Source organism: Vipera berus (genome assembly GCF_964194415.1).
Source record: "Vipera berus genome assembly, chromosome: 6".
Classification (NCBI taxonomy): Eukaryota; Metazoa; Chordata; class Lepidosauria; order Squamata; family Viperidae; genus Vipera; species Vipera berus.
The window spans coordinates 42,321,508-42,332,277 of NC_138208.1; the positions used below are offsets into that span (position 1 = coordinate 42,321,508).

General features: G+C 40.5%; 1 protein-coding gene across 1 annotated transcript in view; it reads left to right on the top strand.

Moving 5' to 3' along the window:
- The window catches only part of TBK1 (TANK binding kinase 1), a 53,233-nt gene extending 42,767 nt beyond the window's left edge, over window positions 1-10,466 (top strand). Inside the window, exon 24 of the mRNA XM_081331634.1 lies at window positions 10,140-10,466. The gene's annotated coding sequence lies outside the window, so the exon portion shown is untranslated. The remainder of the gene's footprint in view (window positions 1-10,139) is intronic.
- The last annotated feature ends 304 nt before the right edge of the window (window positions 10,467-10,770 follow it).

A 10,770-nucleotide genomic window follows, 5' to 3' on the forward strand; every position in this document is an offset into this window, starting at 1 on the left:
GTTACCTTCCCAGCGTAGTGGTCCCTATTTTTCTACTTGTATTTTTACGTGCTTTCAAACTGCTAGGTTGGCAGAAGCTGGGATGAGTAACAGGCACTCACTCTGTTATGTGGCACTCGGGATTCGACCCGCCAAACTGCCGACCTTCTGATCAAAAAGCTCAGCGTCCTAACCCACTGAGCCACCGCGTCCCTTTCCCCCCCCCTTTTTTTAACACTATGTAACATAAAATACAAAAATACAAAAGCAAATAGTAAGACACACTGGGGAGGAAAGGGGGAAGTGGAGAAGGAAAAAAGAAAAAAGGCATTGACTTCCGACTTCCTCTGTTGCAGTAGAAGGAAGCATTAACATCGAACCGTAACTTTTTACTTTTCCGTAATAATATAAAGTAGCCATTTTTATATCAACAAATGAATCTAACCAGTAAAACCAACCCCCCCTTTTTTAGTCATCAAGTTTTTGACACCTGGTGGTACTCAAATATTGTGTACAATCTGAAAAGGTTGGAAAGCCCTGCTATAAGCCACCCCCAAGAGATCTAAAAAGACCAGAAGAGTTGTACTATCCTCAAATAATTGCACAATCCTCCTCCAGAATGACTGATTCAGTTTCACTCCCATACCTAAGCCTGAATCTATATCAAAAGGGTCCTGATAATCCATTTCTCCAATGGATTCTCTACTTTCCCAACAAGGGGAATTGGCAATGGGTTTTAACTGGCCAATATTACCAGATCAAGAGAAACCACCTGAGAACTTCCAGTTAGCCATCATGGCGCCACGTATGCTGTAAGAGAGCTCCGTCTTACACATCCAAATTCGTCCCGCTGGGGGACCCTGGAAAGGGTTGAAAGTCGCCTTGTAGGGGCGAGAAGCAAGGAGGGGACCCTCGTTTGATCGCAGGAGGGCGGCAGCCCTCCAAACCGGCAGGGGGAAGACCGACCATAGCAATATGGCTCATCAAAATCACTAAGCACCTTTAAAGCAACGCGGATGAAACTGGGTGAGATCTGATTTTCTCTTTAAGACTTTAAATATTGTTTCCTGAAAAAGCTGCCCAAAGGATTTTTCACCCTGTGAGGAGAGAGGGAAGGGAATTTCTACCCCACCCTCTAAGAACAGCGACTAACTATCCAGGGGAAACAGAGCAACTATAAGAACAATTCTAAACTAATTGGATGTTTGTTTGTTTGTTTGTTTATTTATTTATTTATTTATTTTGATTTATATACTGCCCTTCTCCCGAAGGACTCAGGGCGGTGTACAGGGCAATGCAATAAAATACAATGTAAAAAAATTAAAAATATTAAATACTACAGCCCTATTCAATAAATTAATACAAAACTATAAAATACCCCTAAACCCATCAGACCAGGCCGGCTTGTTCAAATAAATGTGTTTTTAGGTCCCGTCGGAAGGAGCGAAGGTCGGGAGCCATCCGGAGCTCAACCGGTAGACGGTTCCAAAGGTCTGGCGCGCCCACAGAGAACGCCCTCTCCCTGGGGGCCACCAGTCGACACTCTTTGACCGACAGCACCCTAAGGAGGCCCTCTCTGTGGGAGCGCACTGGACGAAGGGAAGTTGATGCCGGCAGCAGGTGCTCCCGTAAGTAACCCGGACCCATGCCATTTAGGGCTTTATAGGTCATAACCAGCACCTTGAATCTTACCCGGAGGGCAACCGGAAGCCAATGCAGCTCACGGAGTAGAGGTGTTACATGGGAGTATCGGGAAGCCCCCACCACCACTCGTGCGGCTGCATTCTGCACCAGCTGGAGCCTCCGAGTAGTCCTCAAGGGCAGCCCCATGTAGAGAGCATTGCAGTAGTCCAAACGGGAGGTCACGAGTGCATGAGTGACTGTGCGCAAGGCATCCCGGTCTAGATAGGGCTGCAACTGATGCACCAGGCGAACGTGGGTGAAGGCCCCCTTAGTCACAGATTCTATATGATCTTCCAAGGAGAGCTGTGAATCTAGGAGGATACCCAAGTTGCGAGCCCTATCTACGGGGGGTAATATCTCACCCCCCATAATTAACGTTGGAATATTCTGAATTTCCCGAGATGCCGGCACACACAGCCACTCAGTCTTGTCAGGGTTGAGCCGAAGCCTGTTCCTCCCCATCCAGACCCGGACCGCCTCCAGGCAACGGGACATCACATCAAGGGCATCACTGGGGTGGTTTGGGGTAGAAATAAAAAGCTGGGTATCATCAGCATATTGATGATACCCAACCCCAAAACCACGAATGATCTCACCCAGCGGCTTCATATAGATGTTGAACAGGAGAGGCGAGAGGACCGACCCCTGAGGAACTCTACAAACGAGAGGCCTCGAGGCCGACCTCTGCCCTCCTGCCAACACCGACTGCGAACATCCCAGGAGGTAGGAGGAGAACCACTGTAAGACGGTGCCTCCCACTCCCAACCCCCAAAGACGCCGCAGTAAGATACCATGGTCGATGGTATCAAAAACCGCTGAGAGGTCTAATAGGACTAGGACAGAGGAGCAACCCCTGTCCCGAGCCCGCCAGAGATCATTCACCAGCACGACCAATGCCGTCTCTGTGCTCTACCCGGACCTGAAGCCCGATTGGTACGGGTCTAGATAATCAGCTTCCTCCAGGAACAGAGGGAGCTGCTGCGCCACCACACTCTCAACAACCTTCGCAAGAAAGCGAAGGTTGGAGACTGGACGAAAGTTGTTTAAAACAGCTGGGTCCAGGGCAGGCTTCTTGAGGAGGGGTCTCACCACCGCCTCCTTCAAGGCGGCGGGAAAACTACCCTCATTCAAAGAAGCAGTTATCACTGCCTGGAGCCAGCCTCGTGTTCCCTCCCGAGCCGAATAAACCAGCCAGGAGGGGCACGGGTCCAATAAACACGTGGTGGAGCTCAGCCTCCCCATAATCCTGTCCACCTCTTCCGAAGTCACAGGATTGAACTCTTCCCAGATGACATCGACAAGACCACCCATGTTCTCACCGTCAGACTCTGCCCAGTCGGAGGCCAAACCGGTCCGGATCCGAGCGATTTTGTCTGACAGATGCTGGCTAAACTCCTCGGCATGACCCTGCAAGGGCTCCTCCCTCACCTCCTGATTCAGGAGGGAGCGAGTCACCCTAAACAGGGCGGCCGGGCGATTATCTGCAGACGCGATGAGGGCAGCAAAGTAGTTTGACCTCACTGTCCTCATCGCCGCGAGATAAGACCTAGTGAAGGACCTTAGTCGCAATCGGTCGGATTCAGACTGGCTGGACCTCCAACACCTCTCTAGGCCCCGTCTCCGACACTTCATCTCCCGGAGCTCCGCAGAAAACCACGGAGCCCACTGGGATCTGCACCGGGTCAGGGGCCGCATGGGTACAACTTGGTCAAGTGTCTCAGTGGCTGCCTTTTCCCAGGCTTCCACTAGGGCTTCAGCCGAGCTGTGAACTAAGGCGGCAGGTGGGGACCCAAATGTATATGCTTTTGAAACTTGGGGGCTAAAAGTTTTCCTATTCTTACTGGAAACGTTTGTTTTTATCTAAAAAAACTTGAAAAACTATTATAAAAACTTTGGACTTAAAAAGCTTTAAATGGCATTGGTGACATCTTGTGGTGAAGTATGGTATTACAACTTGTTATTGCCTAAAAGAGACTTGGCTTGAAGCCCAGACTCTAGGAAAAACTTTTGACCTTGACAGATACCACCTGTGAAAAACTCAGCTGTAAAGAAGGAACCTCTGGGCGGCATATCTGGTCTGTTTGAATTATGAATGTAAACTTACTGATTTTCAGTTATACAGTATGTGGGGAATTGCTTTCCTATTTTTTTTATATGAGAAGCATCTGTTATTACACGAGATGATGGAATACTTTGGATTATAAATTCTTACTTGGTAAACAATTTCCACTATAAAGACTTCCTACAACACGTTTGATTTTAAAGTCTTCACCTTAACACATTATGAAGAGAAAATGGATGATCAGGAAAAAAATCCTTTCTATGTTGAAATCTATACACAAAACCATTCTTTCAGCTTGTGACAAAATAAGATGCATCATAAAAGAACAAGATGCCAGGTTACATATACAAACCCAGATCTTGACTATAACCAAAGAACTAACAATGCAGAAAATAACAGGAGAAGTGGAACAACTAAACACTAAGACAGAGGATTCAATTGACCAACAGATCCAGCCAATGGAAAAACCAGAAAAGGAAGTGACAAAGTTGAAAATGGAAAAGATTTTTTACATAAATCAGAAGAAATTTGAGGAAAAGGACAAAGGACAGATTGAATGGAAGATAAACCTATCAGGACAATCATGGGAAATTGGAGTAATAGGGAAGTGATCTAATGAATACAAATGGGCTAGTTCTTCCAAAAAAAATGTAACCAAATGGTCTTTCTTATTTCAAATAATATATATAATAATAGAGGGAGAACTGTTTGATGATTCAAAAGTACTGACATGGAAGGTTAGTTGGCAAAGGAAGAAAGCCAGAGTAAGGCTGAAGGAAACTAGGGTTTTGATTTATTAGAGGGGATTTCATACTAATGATTAAAGGGTTGAATGTGGTGGAAAATAAGATAATTTTTAAAAAATAAAGTAATATTATAATTGAATAGGTAAGATGTGTAAAAAGACTAATAGACTTTTGGTGGAAAATAGATAACTTTTAGAAAACAGAACAAGACTATGCAAATAGATAAGATGTGTATTTAGAATATTAGATTTTGTTATGAAAAGGGAAAAAAGGAAGAAGTTGAGATAAGGGAAACTTTGGTTACCTAAAGCTTGGAAATTATAAATACCAAATGTTAATTTGAATATTGATACGAAATTAAAGCCTGGGGAAAAAAACCAATAACGGGACATTGTATATAAAGATTGAATGCAAACACAATTAAGACATGTATAAGCTAAAATTATTGATAAATGTAACAAAGATGGTTTTACTTAATAAGTAAATAATAACTATACTAGCTTAACATGAGATAGTAGATATTAAGGGAAAAAGAGAGGAAATATCTGATGTTGTAACTTGAGATTTGTGTTAAACATTTATGTATGTTATTGATTTATTGATTAACCCAGTTACCACATTGCTTTTTAAATGTTTAATTGTAACATTAGAAAACTAATAAAATATTATTTAAAAAAAGAGAAACCACCTGAGGGAGCCTTTCTCCATAAGAAGCATTGATAATTTGATTCAGTGTTATCTGGAGGGGTTCAAGACGAATAACAGAGTAGAATAACCGAATACAGGTGGGCTGTATGACGTGTGTGAGTTCCGGCACCTTTTTTTTTACCAAAAAAAGCACAGATTACAGGTAACATTTTCCTTAAGCAGGTTGCACCAACCTGCTGCTGTAATTGCTTTGGCTCCTGTTTGCAAATGTATAACTGGCCTCCTCCAAGACCTCTGATCAACACCCTGTGGATACAATAATAGAGAAATACAGAAGTTTTGCTGAATTTATCATTTTGTAGGCACAAAGATGGGCTCTTTTGCTGCCCGTCTTCTCTTGGCATTGCAGATGTCACTTTGTCACTTCATCAGCCTAAGCTCTAGCAAATCGAACCATACATACATATAAACAGATATAAAGGCCCCTATTTGTTTATACATTGTTTATACATTAGGGAAAATTGTGTGCTTCATTACAGGGATATCAGTGTAGAAAGAATTTGATTATCAGTCAATTAGAAGAATGGAAGGAAATAAGTTGTGTTATTTTTCTGGTTTTGAATCATGTCTGCTTTCAGAAATAATCTGCATGTTTGTTTTAAATAAATTTCTACTTCAGTTTGTCCAACTCATCACCTCATCAGTATTTTCAAATACAGGTAGTCCTTGACATACAACCACAACTGTACCCAAAATTTCTGTTGCTGAGCAAGACAGTTGTTAAGTGAGTTTTGCACAATTTTATGACCTTTTCTGCCACAGTTGTTAAGTGAAACATTGCAGTTGTTAAGTGACTCACGTGGTCGTTCGGCAAATCTGGCTTCCTCCTTTGACTTTGCTTGTCAGAAGCCAGCTAGGAAGGTTACAAATGGTGATCACATGACCCCAGGACAGTGAAACTGTCATAAATGCATGCCAGTTGCCAAATGCCTGAATTTTGATCACATGATCGTGAGGATGCTGTAATGATTGTAAATGTGAAAAACAGTCATAAGTCACTTTTTTGAGTACATAAATTTGAAAGGTTGTTAAATCAATGGTTATAAGTCGAGGACTACCTGAAATATGTGACAAAAATGTTGGAAATGAGGAAAGGAATATATTGAAAAGATTCAGAATAAAAGTATTAATCTGGATATCTTGATTTATAAATTCTTGCTGGTAGACAAGCCAATATTTAATATTTAATTTTTGTCTGTAGTTTTTGAAACAGTGTAGCTTTATTATATAGCTGATTTCTACATCATAATAGGTGGTTATGCTTTACAGCAAATGAGCACCAACCTTGAGAAATCACCAGCATTTTGAATAATTTTAGCATATAGCAGTAAGCAACCAGAGCCATTTGTAATATCTCAACTGTTCTTGTGGGAAGATTTTGCAGATACGATTTCAGACAGACGTTTTTCTTTAATTTTAGTGTAGTACACATTTTGAAGGGCAGCTGATTCTTCCATCAAAACAGCTATAAAGCAACCTATTAATTCTGGCATATATTAATCCATTTACAAGGCAAAATAACACATACTGGAGCTTGTTGATTCTAATACTGTGTACCATTTATATTTAATAAAAAAACCTATCCCTCATGTTGGACTCTGTTCTTGGGGAATTAATGTCAAGTGCTGTTTCTTGGTAATGTAAAAAGAGTTGTGATTTTCAGCATTGGTAACAGCTGTTAATACTTGGTGATCAAATCTTCTATTCAAGAATAGCCAGGAATGGTCGGTCCCTGGTCCCTGTAGGCAACCTGTGAGATCTCTTTGGATTAGGTCATGCCCAAGATTGGCTACACATCAGAGGATTTTAGGATTTAAAATGCTGTGAATTAGATGCTCACAGTCATTAACATAGATGGAACAACTGATGATAAGGCATAAGAGGATGGATTAAAAGGGCTGGAGTGACATAAAAAAATATACAAGTCATTTGGAGCAGAACAGCGATACACAATAAAAATAATAATTAAAACCTACCTTAAAAAATACTTTAAAAATATAAGCAGTCTTGATAAAATGAAATGCTATAAATATTATCCAAATTGTAAGAAGATGGCCAGCCTCTGCTTCAATAACATTGTTCCATAGGCTAGGGCCCTTCCCTGGTTAAAATCAACACTTTGAATAATTGTAGCATATCACACATGGCAAACAGCCATTTGTAACAATTCAACTGTTCTTGAAGAAAGATCTTGCAGATATGATTTCAAGGCTAGGGCTGATTTGTTGCAAAGCTAAATCATGAATTATTATGGTGTAGAAGTAAGCTGAATACTAAAGCTAAAGCAGCTTCAGAAGCTAAGGATAAAATCAAATATTAGGTTTGGGCTCTGTTTTTTCCTAGAATCTCTAATTTGAATATGTACAGTAGTAACTGGTACTTATTTCTGATTTTTCATTGGATTATTACTCTCAAATATTAAATGTCAATTAAATGTTCTCTATATTAACATCTTTATCTACACGATTGAAATAAATTTATGATAGGTCCCTAACATTTATTATATTTATTCTTGATCCTTTATTTCTAGCTTAAAAAGCCTTTGGTCTTGAAATGCTTTCTTGTTCCTTAGATAGTGCTGTACATATTAGAAAGATTTATTTCAATAGGATATTTATCTCTTATATTTAAATTAAAAAAGAATTGTGATACACCTGGCACAATTGGATATGTTTGCTTTGTCAAAAAGTCAGTAAGTTAAAAATAACTGAAAGTAGGATGTTAAATGTTTAACATATTTTACTGTCTCTGAAATATAAATATCTACTGAACAGTTGATACTCTGCATTGTTAGTTAAATGTTTTACCATTTTAGCTACAAACCCTTGAGCTCCATAACATCCACAGCATCCTGCATTTAGTCAAGAGACTATTAACCAAATGAGAAAAGCTAAAGAAATGATAAACAGAATCAAAATGTCAGAAGTTAACAAACTTTTTTCAATTGAATGAAGTCAATTTAAATAATTATATAAATGTCTGAAAATCAAATAATCAAAATATTAAACTGTCATTGTTATATAAATTCAGTCCTCAAAAAGGCTTTTGTCTGTATTTAAGTATGTCATTTAAGAAGACTTATCTTGGCAACATAAAAAGCAACCTGAGACCTTTCTATTTTATTCAATAAATGGATTCTTGAACCAGGAAGAGTAATGTGTTTTAAAGCTTAGGGAATTATTCTTGGTACTCTCTTTGTAATATTCCTTGTTCTTGTATCCTGTTGTGTCATTCACTGCTTGCCCCTACTCACCTCTGCCTGTCCTCAACAATGTGGCCCGCATACTGTGGAAGCTTATTCTGTGTTCATACTTTTGCACACTGCTCTAAGTATGAAAGGGGGGATTATGTTGACCCGGAATTAGGGGACAGTATAGGAAATATCAATTGTGAATGTGCAGATGGCCCTGCTGTCTTTGGGCACTTGCAAAGTCCTAGTTGCAGGGTCATGAAAGGCCAGCAAGGAAAACACCCAATGTCCTAACCCACCTGAGAACATAAAATATCTTTAGGGAAACACCCAAAAGGGAACATGTTTAGCTACTTCTGCTCTCTTATCTACAGTATGCCAGACTTACTGGGTGAAATCTTTATCGTATGTGTGTCAGCTTTGCTGGATGGCTTGCTTATGTAACCAGAAAGAATAAATACAAGGATTTCTTGTCATTCGCGGCTGTTCTTTTTAGAGGAGCCTGTCTTTGTTCAACTGAATAAAAACGTAGAACCTGAAGGCAATTTCTGGTTTCCTGTATTTTTTATCAAGCAAAACCTCAGAACCTGCATATCAGTTGTACTGTATGTGTCACCATGAAAACAATCCCAGGGAAACCCCCTGGGTTACTGCAGCCGGTGGCAGACCCTTCTCAACCATGGGAAAAAATTGCTATGGACTTTATAGTAGACCTACCTGAAAGGAGAGGAAATGCAGTCATCTGGACTGTGATAGACCTGTTTTCAAAGCAGGCTCACTTCATCACCTGCAAAGGACTCCCATCTACCCAACGACTGACTAAATTGTTCTTGAAACATATCTACCACCTGCATGGCGCCCCTAAATGAATAATTTCGGAGGGGGGTGCAGTTCACAGCTAGGTTTTGGAGGAGCTTTCTTAAATTAATTGGATCATCTCAAGGACTATCATCTGTTTTTCACCCATCTACTAATGGGGCCACTGAATCTGCTGATGGTGAAGCAATAGCTCAGATGCTATGTTTCCTACCAACAAACAAACTGGACCAATCTCCTCCCTTTTGCAGAGGTGGCTTACAATAACTTTGTTCACAGCAGCACTGGCTTCACGCCTTTCAGAGTAGCCACAGGAAAAGAGTTTAGTCCAATACCTGAATACCCTCAGGTGCCCTCTGCTTCTAAGACACTTGATCAATGGGTGAGGGGGTGGGAAGAAGTTTGGAAAGCCATGAAAACTGCTTTTAAAAAGACTTCTAAGACCTATAAAAAGCAGGCAGATAAAAAGAGGGCTCCTGAAAGAACATTTCAAGTTGGGGAAAAGGTTTATCCATCGACTAAATATTTACACCTCAAATTACCCAGCAAGAAATTAGGACCAAAATTCTTGGGGCCTTTCCCCATCGTAAAGATCATCAACCCGGTCACAGTAGAATTAAAACTCCCTAGGCTTTTAGGGAGAGTTCACCCAGTCTTCCATTGCAGCTTGTTGAAACCTTTTCGGGGCTCCACTTTAAGACCTACCCCTAAGAAGGCACCCAGACCCCTCATAGTGGCGGGTCAGACTCACTATGAAGTAAAGCATATTCTTGATTCTAGAATTTTTAAAGGGAAATTGCAGTGCCTAGTACAATGGAAGGGATACTCGCTGTCTGAAGCCACTTGGGTGAAATCTAGCAATGTGAAAGCTGACAGACTCATCAAAAGGTTCTATAGGAAACACCCTGACAAACCAAGAGACAGTTTCTAACATATGCTTTTGTTTACGTTACAGGATCTGTCCTTTTTGTAAGGGGGGCTGGATGTCCACGCTGCTAACATCGGATGTTCTTGCTTTGACAACATATGGAGATTCAGCCATTTTCCTTCTTATGTTTTACTCTTAGATTAGAATTAGATGATACTGGGGGGAGGAAGAGGAATGTGCATAGGAGTTAGTTAGACATAACAATATTGTAGCAGTGTGAGAATCAAGTTTTTTTGAAAAAAGATGATAAGAAATGGGTTGGAGAACTGGAGGGAAAGCCTGCATTTCAAACTAATTGGAGAATGTGATTTATGACCGTTAATCAGAGGAGGGAATTGCGCTTGATACTATGTGTTCAGGGGAGGGGAATTCAGATTTTGGCTTTGCCTATGTACGTGCCGATGCTATGCTACTCGAATAAAGATTCTTTAAGGTAAACAATTTCTCGAAGTTCTTTGAAGAGTTTCATCTGTCAGAACCATGACACAGAACACTTAATGAATTTTCTGATCCCAATTATGTTTATAATTTGAGGTCTATCTGTAATGCAGAATAATGTAGCATACAAACCAAGTCTCCTATGGATACACAACAAAATATTTACCATGCTAAGTGAGAAAATCTCCTTTGCCATTTAAGACTGCCATAGCAAACAAAG